The sequence below is a fragment of the Tachypleus tridentatus genome, chromosome 7 (genome assembly GCF_004210375.1).
Source record: "Tachypleus tridentatus isolate NWPU-2018 chromosome 7, ASM421037v1, whole genome shotgun sequence".
Taxonomy (NCBI): Eukaryota; Metazoa; Arthropoda; class Merostomata; order Xiphosura; family Limulidae; genus Tachypleus; species Tachypleus tridentatus.
This window is the reverse complement of record NC_134831.1, coordinates 22413786-22429965: the sequence shown is the minus strand read 5'-3', so window position 1 is coordinate 22429965 and position 16180 is coordinate 22413786.

Sequence of the window (16180 nt, the reverse complement as noted above, 5' to 3'; positions counted from 1 at the left end):
AGTAAACAGACTGGACACATTTATGTTAAGTGTAAAATAATTTTTATGATTACATCAAAAGAAATCAGTGTATGATTTCAACTAAATCTGCAAATCAATCAACGATTTTGTTTTCTCAAGATACCTTTCGTCCACCAGGTAGAAATGTATTAGTTCAATGTTTCTTACTTATCAGGAAACAGCCTATTTAGCAGTGAAACTACCCTTGTAACTGATCATTCACATAAAATATACTTTAAATATCATGTACTTCACTATTGAAAAACACTCTGTTGTTTGGGCGGATCAACAAGAGAGGTAACCAGAAAGAAATCATCTCAGTTTTCTGAACCACGTGTTTATCAGAAAATGAACAGAACCACATTAAATGAAAAGCTATGAAAATTCTTACATTAAAATAAGAAGGTAGGAAACACATTTGCAAACAACAGTATTTGTCTTAATATTATAAATTCTCAGTTTTAAGTTCACTTCTTGAGCCAGATCTTTGGACCACATCTTATTTTAGTGATGATTAAAAAAACGAAGAGATAGTTTTGGTTTGATGTTTCCGGCCAAAGCTACACGAGGGCTATCTGTGCTAACCATCCCTAATTTAAGTAATAAACTAGAGCGCAGGCAGCTAGTCAACACTACCCACCGCTAAATTTTGGGATACGCTTTTAACAACGAATATTGGGATCGATCGTAACACTATAATGCCCCACGACTAAAAGAGCGACCATTCTGTCTGACGAGGATCATAATGCGCGATCCTCAGATTGCGAGTTGCGACTCAAGTGATGTAGCCACCAAGCCATGTTACGGCGGACAGATTCATACTACCATATTAAGTTGTAAGGGCAAAGAAGAAAATGGTATATACACTGTACATATTATTTACTTAACCGAAGTTTATGCAATTTTGAATACGTGAAATATTCTTAAATTAAGCCCTCCAATTTAAGTTACTGGTGAAAGTTATTTTATAACTTTCTTTAGAAATGATTATCTTGATATATCAGGCGTGACTAGTTAGTAAGCGTGTCCAGATTGTCAGTCCGAAGGTTCCTGCTTTGTGTCTTATTGTCAAAAAACACCCAAAAAAAACTCGCTTTACACTTTGGAACCAAGGGTGTTCTATAAAAGTGACGGTCAGATCTCACTATTTGGTCTGATAACGTGACCCAATGGGTTAGCAGTACGTTTGAAAGCTTATAATACTAAAAACTGGGTTTCTATACTTGTGGAAAACACAGCACATATAATCTATTGTGTAGTTTAGCTCTTAACAACAAACTTTCAAACAAGAGTAGTCCAAATTTTGGCGGTGGGTGCTTTTGACTGGCTGCCATCTTTCTAGTCTATCAGATCAAAATTTTTAGGATATCTATGTGCGAATAGTTCTTACGTAGCTATGCATGAAAATTTTCAAATAAACAAATAGCGAAAACATTGTTTTGGTGGTCCTGGATTTAATCTGCAAATTCCATTGTAACTTTGCAGTGGTTAAATTGTTAAAAGCAAAACGTAATCAGTGGAAAACAAAAATGAAGATGTTCAGAAACAAGCAAAAAAACCCAACAAAAACACTCGTTTTGGGTGAAAAAAATACAGTGCGAAACCTAGAAATAAATGCATCACTTTTGAAAAAAATGTTTCATTGCTTTGTTAGTTTTCGAATATTAAAGACTCATCAGTGTTAGCTGTTCTCACCTCTGAATAGATAAACTAGAAAGAAGGCAACAAACGATGCCAATCTGCCAATTCTGTGACTGAATAGTTGGATTTTACCGTCACTCTTATGATGCACTCACGGCTTCAAAGTGTAAACCACGACTGGACTTCATCTCATTCTTCATTTGTCTGTTTGAAAAATGTTCTTAAAAATATGTTTACAAAACAAAAACTGATATAAATTGGAGTTTACCCAGAAATAGTTTGATATTGAACTTTTTATACTAAAGCCAATCGATTCTTACTTTCCCTCATTATATTTCAACTATCTTCATTTTAATAAAATGATATAACATATAGCAATAATATTTGCGTATGGAAACTGCTTCTGGATCGATTATTCTAGTGTTCATGTTGAAAGGGAAATAAAAAAGGTTAACATCCTAGAATTTGAACAGAATACGCAGTTTAATATTTCGTGTTAATTCTGTGATTAAATGTATTGATCTTTATCTATACACAAGGAAAACATAACATAACTTACTATTTAGGGACAACATGGGACCTGTCGATCCACCTCGGCTGTCTCATCCTTTAAGCCAAATTAAAACTATTAAATAAAAAGAAAATTCAAGCCAGCCATTAATATTCATATATCTATCAAGCTTTCTTTTAAACACACTCAAATTTACTGTCTCCACAAAATCAAAAGCCAATTCATTCTATAAATCAGCCACCTTATTTAAAAAATAAAATTGTCTTAGCTTGAGACGGCTTCTACCTTGCCTAAATCTATACTTGTGTCTCCTAGTTCAATAATTCTCGCTGTTAAGTATGAAAAACGTTGATGATTTAGCATTATGAATTCATTGTATAATATTAAACTCTTCAATCAGATCCACTTTAACTCCTTTTTTTTATTGTTAACTTCTATAGAAATGGTTAAAAAGGTGGGAATTTGGGGAACACCTCGTACAAATGATTATTGCTGTATTAGATTTGGGGTTTTGCTGGACATGGTGATAAGGAATAATAATATTTTGGTTCCAAATTTCAATAGAGAAAATTTTGAAGGGATGTAACAAGAATTATCTATTGTGGAAAACTTTTCAATATTCAAAACGAATTAGTAGCGTTAATTGTTCCAACATAAAATAAAAAAACTTACCACCTTCTTCCAGTCGAGTAGTAATGTGACATACCTCATGTTAGTGATTAAATGCAAGGAAAGGGCAAGGATTGTTAATACTGAGAAAGCTTCTGTGTGTACACAATTAAAAGGGATACAACACTAAAACAATTACACACTAAATAATTATATAAAAAACAAGGACCAGCTCCATAAATATACTGCATGCTTCAAGAGTAAAAGTTGAAGTTTGGTTAAGACTTATGTAACTATATAATCTGTTGCATTCTTATAGCGACACCTAGATTTAAAACACTCAGATTTTATAACACATATGTTAAATAACTTACTTCTTCTAAACCTGGATCTTGCATTGAAACAACGTTAACAATATTTAGTAAAACTGTGTTTATAAAATATTTATTTGCTTGACTGAAATTATTCTATCATAACAAAATATAACACTGGGTACACCGGTTCAAATTTGATATAATATCCAATCTACTTTTTGGGATATTCGTCTACAATTGGCAATTTTACTCACTCCTAAATATTTTGGTTTGATATAATTGAAATATTTTGGCTTCTCTTGTTAAACACATATGGTAACATTGATTTCTTTCACACAAAACCGTTATAGCTCACTACAGCTGACCAGCAATCACTCAGTATTTTATGAATATATACTTTAACCTTTAAATTCGGTTTAATACCTCAAAAAGTAAGGGCTGCTAAATTATTTCAATCTCATCAACCTCATAATCAATAAACCATCTTAGCCTGTGATTTCCAAATGGCTATAACTTGATATCTATTAGACATCTCTCAATAAAGTTTTGCTCAATTGTTTAGAAACCAAGAGCCACGTCACCTATCAGTTGAGCTTTTAAGACTCTAGCTACTGTATTCAGTTGTGCAAGCTGCTGACGTACCTGGTATTACAGCTACTTCCTCCAACCATTCTAATTCACGACAATCGAATGGTAGCCACAAAACACAACTAGCAACTTGCTTAGACAATACCGCCACATAATTCGGAAAGCAAGAAACGCTACTTCCTTTCACTCAGTTATTTTACAATCAGTGACTGTCATAACGGTGAATAATAGATCAGTCACACCTACAACAACTGATAGACCGTCAGAGGTTGTTCAGCTAACTACATAAACTGTATTTCGCCTCTAGATCTAACACCAGATAAGTACTTTCGTCTCTACTCCTCATCTTAAGGTGAGATGAAAAAGTCCTCTTGTCCTCCTCTAAATTTTCGGATCATCTATTTGATTCTCGGTTAAGCCAATGCGTGAGAGGTTTCTCTATAACAAATATAACCGATCGACTGTTATACATGTGTTTTAATGTCTGCGTTTGTTTCAGCTTAATGTATGTAACGTATATTGTTAAATATGTATTGTGTACGCTCCGCCTGTCCTCTAAATTTGTAAAAGATTCTCGAGAGCAAGAATCAACAATATATGTTTTACAAAAACTCTGGCGTGTCTTCGAATGTTGTTGAACTTTTGAGAATCTCGCCTTAATGTTTATAAACTCACGAGCCGAGAGACGGTTATAGAATACTGTTTTTGGTCGTTACAATCAGTATACTCTTAGCCTCGGAATCTATAATCGTGATAAACGCTTATTATTCGGAAAACTACAGATATTTGACAGGGAACGTTTATAGATTTCGAACATTATGAGCTGTTCAACTTCAAACGAAGCCATCGCATAACTTCGGCCGATAAACTTACGTGAGCTTCAAGCCGTCAAGAAAAGTTTACCTTGTATTAACATAAAAGTAATTCACTCTCCGTGAACCGTCGATAAAAAATTCAGTTCCAGACCAAATAGGTTTGGTTTTGAATTTCGCGCAAAACAGCATGAGGGCTATATGCGTTAGCCGTCCCTTATATAGCAGTGTAAGACTAGAGGGAAGGCAGCTAGTTATCACCACCTAACGCCAACCCTTGGACTACTCTTTCACCAACAAATAGTGGAAGTAACCGTTACTTTATAACACACCCACGGCTGAAAGAGCGAGCATGTTTGATGTGACGAGGATTCGAGCCCGTGACCATCATATTACGCGTCGAGTGCCTAAACCACCAATTCATGCTGGATCAACACCAGACCAGCTAAAACACTCAGTATTGTTTGTATGTTTGTAAAATCCTTGAATATAAAACATTATTCGTATGTGTGTATGTTTTTATATAGCAAAGTCACATCGGGCTATCTGCTGAGTCCACCGAGGAGAAACGAACCCCTGATTTTAGCGTTGTAAATCCCTAGATTTAACGCTGTACCAGCGGGGGACACATTATTCGTAATACCCGTTATTATAAATTGTATTATTGTTTGTATATTAAAATATATTTGTGCTTAGGAAGAAAATTGTGTGTATTAATCTTGTGCCTCTCTGCGGACTCAAATTGCCTAAAACCGGGTTTTGATACCCGTGGTGGGCAAAGTAGAGATACCCCATTAACCTTGTTGACAAATATAATAAATTTGATACATATCAATATTAAAGAAACTTCTAAATTAAAATTTCCGTCTATTTGAAATCCTAATACGTAACATACATAATATAATAAATCGGAGTCTCGTGTGAGTTAAATTATAATACGTAACACGTATTAATGCACTTACACTGTCACTATATCTTTCTTTGTAGCAATGTGGGCGGATGACTAGCTGCCTTCCATCTGTCTATAGTTTAAAATTATAGACGACTATGTGCAGTTATGTAGCTTTGCACAAAATTAACCACAAAAAATACATTAATTTTAACTTTAACTAAGGTAAATGGATAATTCTCTTCTCATTCATTTTTTGCTTTAATTGACAAATTTTAGCATCGTGAAAGGAAGATGCCATCAGATTCTTAATTTCTTTTGTATAACGTTGACATGTTTCACCTTTTCACAGTAGTTAATAATACTGATCAGTTGGCATCCACATTTACTGCAGTATTTCCAACTACCAAATGTCAATCGTTTCTCGAACAATCGTAAAGAACGAGACATGCAACTATATATTATGGGGATTGTGTATGGAAAATTCTTCATAGAATCATCTTTCGGAAACAGCTAGTGAACCTCAGATCTTATTTATTTAAGAATGCTAAAACTGGACTACATTAATTCATTTAATATCTTTATCTTGGATCTGGTTCTGACTTCCAGCTAAAACAAATTAAGTTTCGTGACTACCTGAAACGAATGAATTCACACTATTTAGATTTTTCACGCCACCAGAAAGAACTGCAGATATATTGTTGTATTTCTCCACGAAACAGTATTCGTATGTACGATTTAGGTTAATGGTGTGTTAAGTTGAGCTAATAACAAAGTTTATTTCCTTCAAAATCTAATGTTTTTACTGCAAGACGACTTAACCCTGCCTTTACCAATGTTTCTTTTTCTAAAGCGAGTAACCATTTTTAAGTATGAAAAGAGCAGTCATTTTACTATGAAACATATGAAATTCATTCTTGTATAATATTTCATTGAATTCACAACAAACATAATCTTAAACATTTGTTATTTCATTTCGATGCATCCTGATCGATTTAACATGAAATCTTTAATTAACTATATTCACTAAATCCATTATTAGTTCCACAAGCATTATTGTTCAATCGAAATTCTTTAAATCATTAAATTACGTACGATTTGAATACTTTTTAATTATAATATTGTATATTTCAAAGGTTGTTATAAATGTTTGCTCAGCTGATTATTTAAGTCAAAAAACATAGCATAGTTATATCTCTTAAAGCTACAAGAAAATGTAACTTCATTTTTAACAAGAGCACGCCATTGCGATTACATTTCTTAAGCCACATGAAAAGTAGATTTCATTCACTTATATATAATCCATGACAACTACTACCAGTTCCTAAAGTAAGCCAATGAAATGGATAGAAATATATCAACTATGCAGGATGCTATGCAAGCCATATAAAAGGTTCATAAGCTGTAATGTTGCACTAAACGGATGAAAAAACGATACTATCAACACATACACTTTTTCTTTTGGGAAAATCTTTCAACCCTAAAGCATTCTACCTTCTATGAAATAGTTGTTTGTTTTGTGTGTTGTTTGAAATACTAACTGTACTTCAAACTGTATAAGAACTGTATAAATACGCTCTAGTGATGTCGTATAAACTGGTAAAAGTTTTGAATAATTTCAAATAAACCCGACAAACTTCATAAGTTTTAAATTTGTACAAATATTTTTGGAAAATAGCTTATTCCAAATTAAAGTTGTGGTCATAATATGCATTTAAATTTGTAAAAATAAAGAACAGTTATTTGTTCTTATTGGAAAATCGCTTAATAAGTTTTTTTGTAATTATTATGAATTAAAGTAACCAGTCTCGTCCATCTACTCTTCAACTGGACACCTTACTGGAGATCATAGTTACGTTCTTTATCTGCATTTTATTTGTTAAAATAGGTTTCTAATCGCACATTTGTTGTACATTATTGTTGTTGCTGTTTTTTTCATATTAAAGTGAATTACCATTAAAATACAGAGAAAATACGAGTATAATTATAAACACGCTTTCCAATATAAACAATAAAATCACACACTTTTTATCTCCTCTAGAATTTTTAACTAGTAAATATGATAAACATAACAGACAACTATAGCTTTCTTAAGAACACTTGAAGTATAGAAACAAGAGACCGTACTTGAAAGTAAGTTTCGAAGAAACAGCGGCATAAGAATATACTCTTCATACATCTTACGAAATGGGTCATTACAGCATTCGTCAACAAAACGTATATTGTTAAAAAACAAAGTAAATGAACATGAAATAAACAATAATATTAATATCCCATAGATTTAATGACTAAAGATCAGGAGACTGAATGGTTTAATAGTAATTGAAATATTAAAAAGTGAAGAAAAAAAACCTAACATTTTGTATAGTAACTCTTACAATATCCACATTATTCCTACGATCTAAGAAACTTACAGACCTCATATATTTCGAACTGAATTTCCTGATTCTCTTATTTCCGCGTATGCAGGTTTACAGTCTATTTGACCTCACGTTTCAATCTATGAACAGGCCTTTTGTCTTACAATATCAAGCAACATGATGGTAGATTTGTTTGTTTGTTTTGGAATTTCGCACAAAGCTACTCGAGGGCTATATGTGCTAGCCGTCCCTAATTTTGTAGTGTAAGACTAGAGGGAAGGCAGCTAGTCATCACCACCCACTGCCAACTCTTGGGCTACTCTTTTACCAACGAAACGTGGGATTGACCGTAACATTTTAACGTCCCCACGGCTGGGAGGGCGAGCATGTTTTAGCGCGACGCGGGCGTGAACCTGCGACCCTCGGATTACGAGTCACGCGCCTTACGCGCTTGGCCATGCCGGGCCCTATGATGGTAGAACAGTGAAAATGTGAAGGTATTTTGTTTTTTACTCAAGCCTTGAAAAGGATGGACGCGTATAAGGCAAACAAAAAATATATTGGCTGTTTTCATGACCAGTGACCAGAGTTTATTGTTTGGTATTTATATTGCCATGTAATCCATAGTTTTTGTAATAAAAAAAACGAGTCGACTGATAGGTATAAATGACCTTCTTATTCAATAATTTTATATCGAATATTAGGTTAAATAATTAAAAGTGAGATTAAAAAGTAAAAACCTCTCGCTTGCCCCAATACTTCATAAATTTTGGACAAAAGCTAATCATATTTTTATTCATTGCTCTTTTTAATTAAGCAAAAAGTTTCAGAAAGAGCTATCTGTGCTCTTCCCACCACAGTTTCTTGCAGTATAAGTCTGCAAACATTCCACTGTGCCACTGTGGGGGGGGGGCATTTTTATTCACTGGCCTTATGAAATCTCTTGCTAAGTTCAAATTCATCATCGACTGTGTAAAATTACTTAAAAAACAGCAACAATAAAAACATTTTCACTCATATTGATAACAATAACCTGAAAAATTAAATGAACAAAAAAGAGAATGAAAACTCCATTTCCTTGCTAATCATTCATCACCTTTCTTCTGTGAAGCAAAAATGTCTGTCGCAAAGTGAAACGACCACAAGAACATTCATTAAAAGACTGTACAGCTTGTATAGCTTTCTGCTTAAGTACAAATAAACAAACTAATTAAGTTTTACTACTAAATGGTACAGTAGGAATATTCATATCAATTACTTGAGTAATTATAATTATTTGAATTGCGATGTTCGAAGGCCATAATTCTACGGTTTTAATGATCGTTATTAAAATAAAACACTTCTGCAGGGTTCCCGAAAGTGTTCTGTTTCAAGAGTAAATAAAACAAAAGCTAGAAGTAAAAAATATTTTTATTTGTTGCTTGTTTCTTATCATGATTTGCTGTAGCCTACAGAATGCATAATTTTTCTCGTGATTCATGGCATGCGCACGTTTTACTGACGTCAAAACAGTAATAATTGCAATGTTAGACGTCCTTTATGCGACATCATTGAGTGTTTATCTAGTGACTGACAGACTCCACACTACTGTATTGTGGTGTCGTTGGTTAATAGTGACCCCTCCAAATGGTTTTTGGTCCCCTTCGGGGAAACAACACTTCATCTCCCTTAGCGCATAGTACCCTAGTGACAGAGCGATATGTCTGCGGACTGACATCGCTAAAAACCGGATTTCGATGCCCGCGGTGGGCAAAACGCAGATAGCTCATTGTGTAGTTGTGTGCTTAAGTCCAAACAATCCAAACCAATAAATTGAAGCGCGAAAATAAATAGGCTTTTTTAAAGAAATAAAAAAATGATCCGAATATTCGGTTTCACTTAAAGAATATGGAAGATTGTATAGTACATTTGATTAATGTATCTTTTCCTATAGGCTCGGCATGGCCAGGTGGGTTAAGGAGTTCGACTCGTAATCTGAGGGTCGCGGGTTCGAATCCCGGCCGTACCAAACATGCTCGCTCTTTCAGCCGTGGAAACATTATAATGTGACGGTCAATCCCACTATTCGTTGTTAAAAGAGTAGCCCAAGAGTTAGAGGTGGGTGGTGATGACTAGCTGCCTTTCCTCTAGTCTTACACTGCTAAATTAGAGACAGCTAGCGCAGATAGCCCTCGAGTAGCTTTGCGCGAAATAAAAAAAACAAACTTTCCCTATAAAAAAACAGTCACGAATTTAAAACCAACTCAATCATTATTCTCACTGTTTGTGCACTCTTCGTGATATTTTTAGGTGAAAATTTAATAAAGTGAGCCTTAAGCAACGATAAACCTTTTCAAGAAATATAATATGGGTCAGTATCAAAACTGGATTTACGAAGAATTTGCATAGATACACGCATTTAATCTACCAAAGTATCAGCATTTATAAGTAACGGAAGCTCATTTTGTGATAAATACACACAGTACTGTAACTGTAAAAAATTAGTTTCGTAATGTTCTCTGGAAGTTTAAACGAGAAAGAAACCTGAGAAATGTTTGATTACTCATTTATTTACTTACACAACTGGAAAATATAATACAAAATAAAATTTAATGAAATTAATGGTTGAAGTACTTGGAACTTTATACTTTCATCTTCAACTATGATCAGTTTGATGGATAAGAAAGCATCTATTGTTTGACACATCAATTTCTATTATATCAAACTCAAAAAAAAAACAACAACAAAAACGAACTAAAGTTGAATGATCAACTTTAAAGAAAACATCTTGAAAACTTTCACATTAACTTCATTGTAGGTGGAGGCCTGGCATGGCCTAGCGCGTTAAGGCGTGCGCTTCGTAATCTGAGGGTCGCGGGTTCGCACCCGAGTCGCGCCAAAACATGCTCGCCCTCCCAGCCGTGGGGGCGATATAATGTGACGGTCAATCCCACTATTCGTTGGTAAAAGAGTAGCCCAAGAGTTGGCGGTGGGTGGTGATGACTAGCTGCCTTCCCTCTAGTCTTACACTGCTAATTTAGGGACGGCTAGCACAGATAGCCCTCGATTTGCTTTGTGCGAAATTCCAAAAAAACAAACAAATCATTGTAGGTGGACACAGACTTTAAAACCTACGTTCACACAGACTAAAACACACGGAGGTCTACAGATGTGTCATCCAATGACACCGCAGTAATTCCAGTTTCTGTGACTTCCTCTCTTGTTAAAACAATAAATGATTTCAAAGCGTTGCCGAAAGTTTGTAGTTTGTGAAGTTTGATTGCTTTCAAATCTTTCTTTACTGTTTCTAAAGGTGCCAGAAGGTGTTAAGTTTACTTACAAAAATATTTTAGGTCAGGGTGCTCTTTTTCTAAGTCATTTATTTCTTTTTGGTTCTGATAGGCTTAGGGAGTGATTTCGGTGTCTGTTTGTGTCTCAAATGCTCTGTTATGCAACTTGTTTTTCATTATTAAAGTACATTAAAGATTCTCCTCTTCGAAATGTTGTGTTATTTTGCTTTACGTTATTTAACAGTCTCTGTGTGTGAAGATTTGTAATGGAAAAGGAACGCGACAGAAACCTGCAGCTGTAAATCTTCGTGGTGATATTCATCTGAAATTAAAGATATGAAAGTAATGAAACATACCGCTGTGGCGCTATAACTCGCATTTATGGCGATACGCCCCTGCATTACAGTGTTTTCTATATTTAAGAAAACAATACAAAAATGACTTTAAATGAATTAATAAAATGCAGTCTCCAATAAATTGTTAGTACACACTTTGGCGTAACAAATATTTGGTATTTGATAGTGTACATTAAAAGTCTTTATAGATTTGTATATGAATTTGCAGTAAAGAATATAACTACTTTGTAGAGGGTTGAGTAGTTATATTAAAACGATTTTGAATATGAAAATAAGTAAATCGCATAGCAACCACAGCTAATATGAAGTCGTAGTGTAAAAACATATATAAGAAGTACATTTAGACATTGGTTGATGTTTCACAGGTTATATACCAACGACGAAAACTGACTGCTTTCGGGAAAAGTATGCAACAGTCCTTATCGCCATAAAATATTTTTACAATGAGGTCATAAAGACGTGATCAGACGGGGAGTTTCACATTCTACCCTTTTTAGCTATTGGAATTAGAAAAAAAAAAGCGAATATAAATGAATTTGGGGCACCAGGACCATCTATAAAGTGACGTGAAACAATTCAACCTTTAGCCATGGAAAACAAAGTGCAGCGAATAGTAACAAAAGTATCTACGAAAATAAAGGTCAGTAGCAAAAGTCAACCACGTGTTTTGAGCAGCATTACGAAACACAAAAAAAGTATTGTATCTTTAGAAACGACTCAAGCCACAGGTACACAAGCTGTTTCTACGATATATTCGTTCAACCATCGTATATCTCAAGTATTCACAGCCAAAGTGACAATTGCCAAAAACGGTCAAACAGAAATACTGAAAAAGAACTAATTTTTCTTTCTCAAAATTTCAAGAAAATTAATTTCTTACTCGGTTCACAGAGTGAATGTTCTGCCTTTGTTGTGTTTTTTCTTTCATTTGAAAAGGTTACAATAGATACGCACCAATTATCAGCGTACGTTAAAACGTTAGGAATTTGAGGGTTACATCCCTAACTCACTGTTACATGTAACAAGGTTTTTCAACTACACACAGTAACTGTCATGAATGTTATCAAACTTTCTATGGTTACGTTTATCGCCTCATTTCTCTTACAGAAAACACGAATTATTTTTACACAAAGGTTTCACGTGTTCTCGTTATTTTTGTGAGGATGAAAACAAGCAGTCAAAACACTTGGGTCCGGCAGGGTCAGGTAGTTAGGGTGATCGGCTCGTAATCTGAGGGTCGAGGGGTCGAATCCCCGTCACACCAAACATGCTCGCCCCTTTCAACCGTGGGGGCGATATATTGTGACAGTCAATTCCATTATTCGTTGGTAAAAGAGTAGCCCAAGAGTTGGCGGTGGGTGAGGATGACTAGCTGCCTTCCCTTTAGTCTTACATTACTAAATTAGGGATGGCTAGAGCAGATAGCCCTCGTGTAGCTCTATGGTAGGTTAACTCTTATCCACATGGAAATGTTGGAACTCGAACAAAAAATAGAAGAGTTATTAACATTGCAAATATTTGTAGAAGCTAATAAAGTTTTTATTAAAAAGTATGAGAGACTAAAAACAACATATTAGAAAATAACCCACAAATTTGAATGAAATCAATCACACTGCTACACTCAGTTGCATAAGTTTTATTAAGTGCTGCAAAGTGATTCTAAGTATGAAGTATTATGACGACAAAGACCAAGTATTATGATTCGATAAAACGTTGTGGATTTGAAGTACAGTCTGCTTCCCTATTCATAACAGGGTTGTGAATAGTTTGTACGTGTCTTAAATCTACTTACTTTGTTCTAATTGATGTTTTATATTTGTTTAAAATAATTAAAAGTCTATCTTCACTGAGATAGAGGGATTATCAAGCACAGTGAAAGTGGTGATTTCTTCGTCTGACTGATTTATTGTGTTGTGGCAAAAACTTCGGTGAATTTCTAAAGTTACAAACACCTGTTTTCCAGGATTTGGTGTTGAGTGTTTCCAAAATCATTATCGCGAATACTTATTGTGATTGCGGTTTTCAGTCTGAGTAATAAAGGAACATATTTATTGCAAACGTTGCTGTATAGAAATCTGGCGATTGTTGCTTTCACTCAGTTTACGAAGTTGTTGAAAATATAATGATTTTGTTTTGAATTATTTAAGCCTGATGTCACTTAAATATAACATTAAAATGTACATAAACTTTTTAATTTGATCAATGATTTTATTATTCTCGTTCGGTGTTTGACATAAAACATGCGATATTTTTATACCTAAAAACGAAGAACCAAACAAAAAAAACAGTTGTAATTTTGGTAAAGCAATAAATTAGGAACTTGGGTTAAAAATGTGTATATTTTCATACGATAAAAAGTTTAACTTGCAAAACATACAATAAATGAATAATGAAAAAGAGAGGTGTGCATAGTGACCAGGCCTAACAATTGAATGTTATATTTGATACTTCTTGAGCATTTGGAATCATTGGCACTTTATTTTAGCACTTTCCATTTCTGGTACGTTTCAGGTTATTTTAACAAGTTTGTTATTTATTTCTAATTTTTCTTACCTTTTGTGTATTTTGGTGTTTCTAATAATTTCGTAGTTGTTTTAAATAAAGCACAAAGCTATACAATATGTGTGTTTGCTCTGCACACAACGGGTATCAAAACCCAGTTTCTAGCGTTTATAAGTCTGCAGACATCCCGCTATGCCTGGAAGGCAATAATTTTGTAATATAATTTTCAAATACATAACTCAGCCAAATTTTAAATTAATAAAATATTAGTAAGGCCAACTTATCTAGTAGAGATACGTTGATACTAAAGGTTAAGTTGTGCTGTGTACCCAGTAGAAATAAATAGTAATGAAAGTAGAAACTGACTGAAAATGAAAATATTAGTCAGTTATGTCCTGAAAAGACTATAAGGTTCATTTTTGGCCACATTAGATTTGATACAAGTTTTTATTGTTTTGTGTAATTATCGCATACCCTTGGAGTTACAAGTATTTGAATAGTGCACATATAATATCAGTTATGTGAAGGGTGATTAATAGATTTCACTTAGTTACAAGTACAGCTTATATTTACAAGAACTGATCAGGTTTCAGCTTTGTTCTGTGTTAACGACATAGGCCTGAAAATGCTTGTATTAAACGCAGTCTTCCATCCAAAGTATATTGTTAAATTCAATTGTGCAGTATTATTTCTTTGTAAATGGACTTTTTAAAACTTTTTATTTATATGTACCACAAGTTTATACCTCACAATATTAGTTTCCATACTCACATTTTCAGTAAATATAGTGAGAATACTAACATTATTTTAAATTTAGTACTCTCTAACACTTTTTGATTATTCTGTTAGCACGTTTTGGTATCTTAAAGCCAGAATCTAGCACATCACATAAATATAATCTGGTCACCCCGGGTGTGAATCATAAATTTAGTTTTGCGATGTAAGCCATTTATCAAACGCTAATTATGAGAACTTTCACGAAGCACCAAATATGTCTTTTCTTTTATCTCTCTGTACACATCTTCAAATTAATTAATTCATCCGATTTTAAACGTTAGTGACTTTTATACTAAATAACCTTAATTGACTTAATGCAGTTTAGTTGCATTTTATAAGTCAAGTTCAGTTTAACCGTATAATGTTGAAACGCAATCATATGTTAAGACTAACCATTACTTAAAACATGGTTAAATAAATTTGTGGTACAGTTCTAACCAAACATTTTTTGCAGTTCTAAACTCAACCAATAAGTGTTTATTGTACGTTAGATCTAAACATTAAATGTTAAACATCATCTAATTATATATATTCCTTGATTTTGACCTTGAGCTTGCTATTGGTCTCATCTTCACAGATATTGCTTACAACGTTTTGCTTGTTATTTTCCTTTTAGTTTTCTTGTGACTCAATAACTGTACCTTTTAGACCAAAGCAGAACAGCTGCCCTTTGGCCCGAAATGTACAAAGGAAGCATGTTTTAATAAGAAAAAGATAGATTCTTGGTGTCCAAATGCATATTATTCCCATCTGGAGTCTTAAGGGTGTTGCTGCAACTGAAACAGGCACTCAAAATTTACACTGTGTGGCTTAATTGTTTTGAAGTAATACAGAGCTCATTGTCATTTGGTGTACAGATGCGTAGACATAGTCCATCCAGCAGTTCACCACACTCCAACCTAAGCTTCTCCAGGTTCAAATCACAATTAATAACTGCATGAATCCATAGCTTTGATATCCACATCTGGTTTCAAAGTGATTAGAAGGATTAGTGTTGAACAGATACTGTTGGTCAACAAAGAATCTACAAATAAATGACCTATTTCGTTCTTGACTTGATTATTCCCCCTGTCGTGATAAACTTGTTGTATTTTTAGCCTTGCCACATTATTACGTTTTATTGTACATTCTTTGGTTGTCCTTGTCATTCAGTTATGTGCTTGCAGTGTAGTAATCCAGCATCCCAGAAACAATCCATTCTAAAAATTTTAGTTTCACTTGTAATACAAGCTTCCCAATGTCCAGAATGGCTACAGAATCAGATTGAAGCTGCTGTTAATATCGGGAAAAGACAGCATTTGTATTAGCCATAAATGTTAGCTATTCAAGGTTGCCATTGTTTGGGATGAGTTGAAGAAATCCACTAGTTGACTTTTAGTTGGAATTCTGTCAGGAGGATAAAATATGGTCGAGGAAATCAGAGTTGAATTTGGTCTCACTTTCTAACCCCTCAATAGATTTATTAGGTAGATATTGTTGTGATCAGCCATAATCAGGAGGAGCTCATAGAAACATAGTCTTGAATTAGGAAAGAAATAACACATTCCAGTGA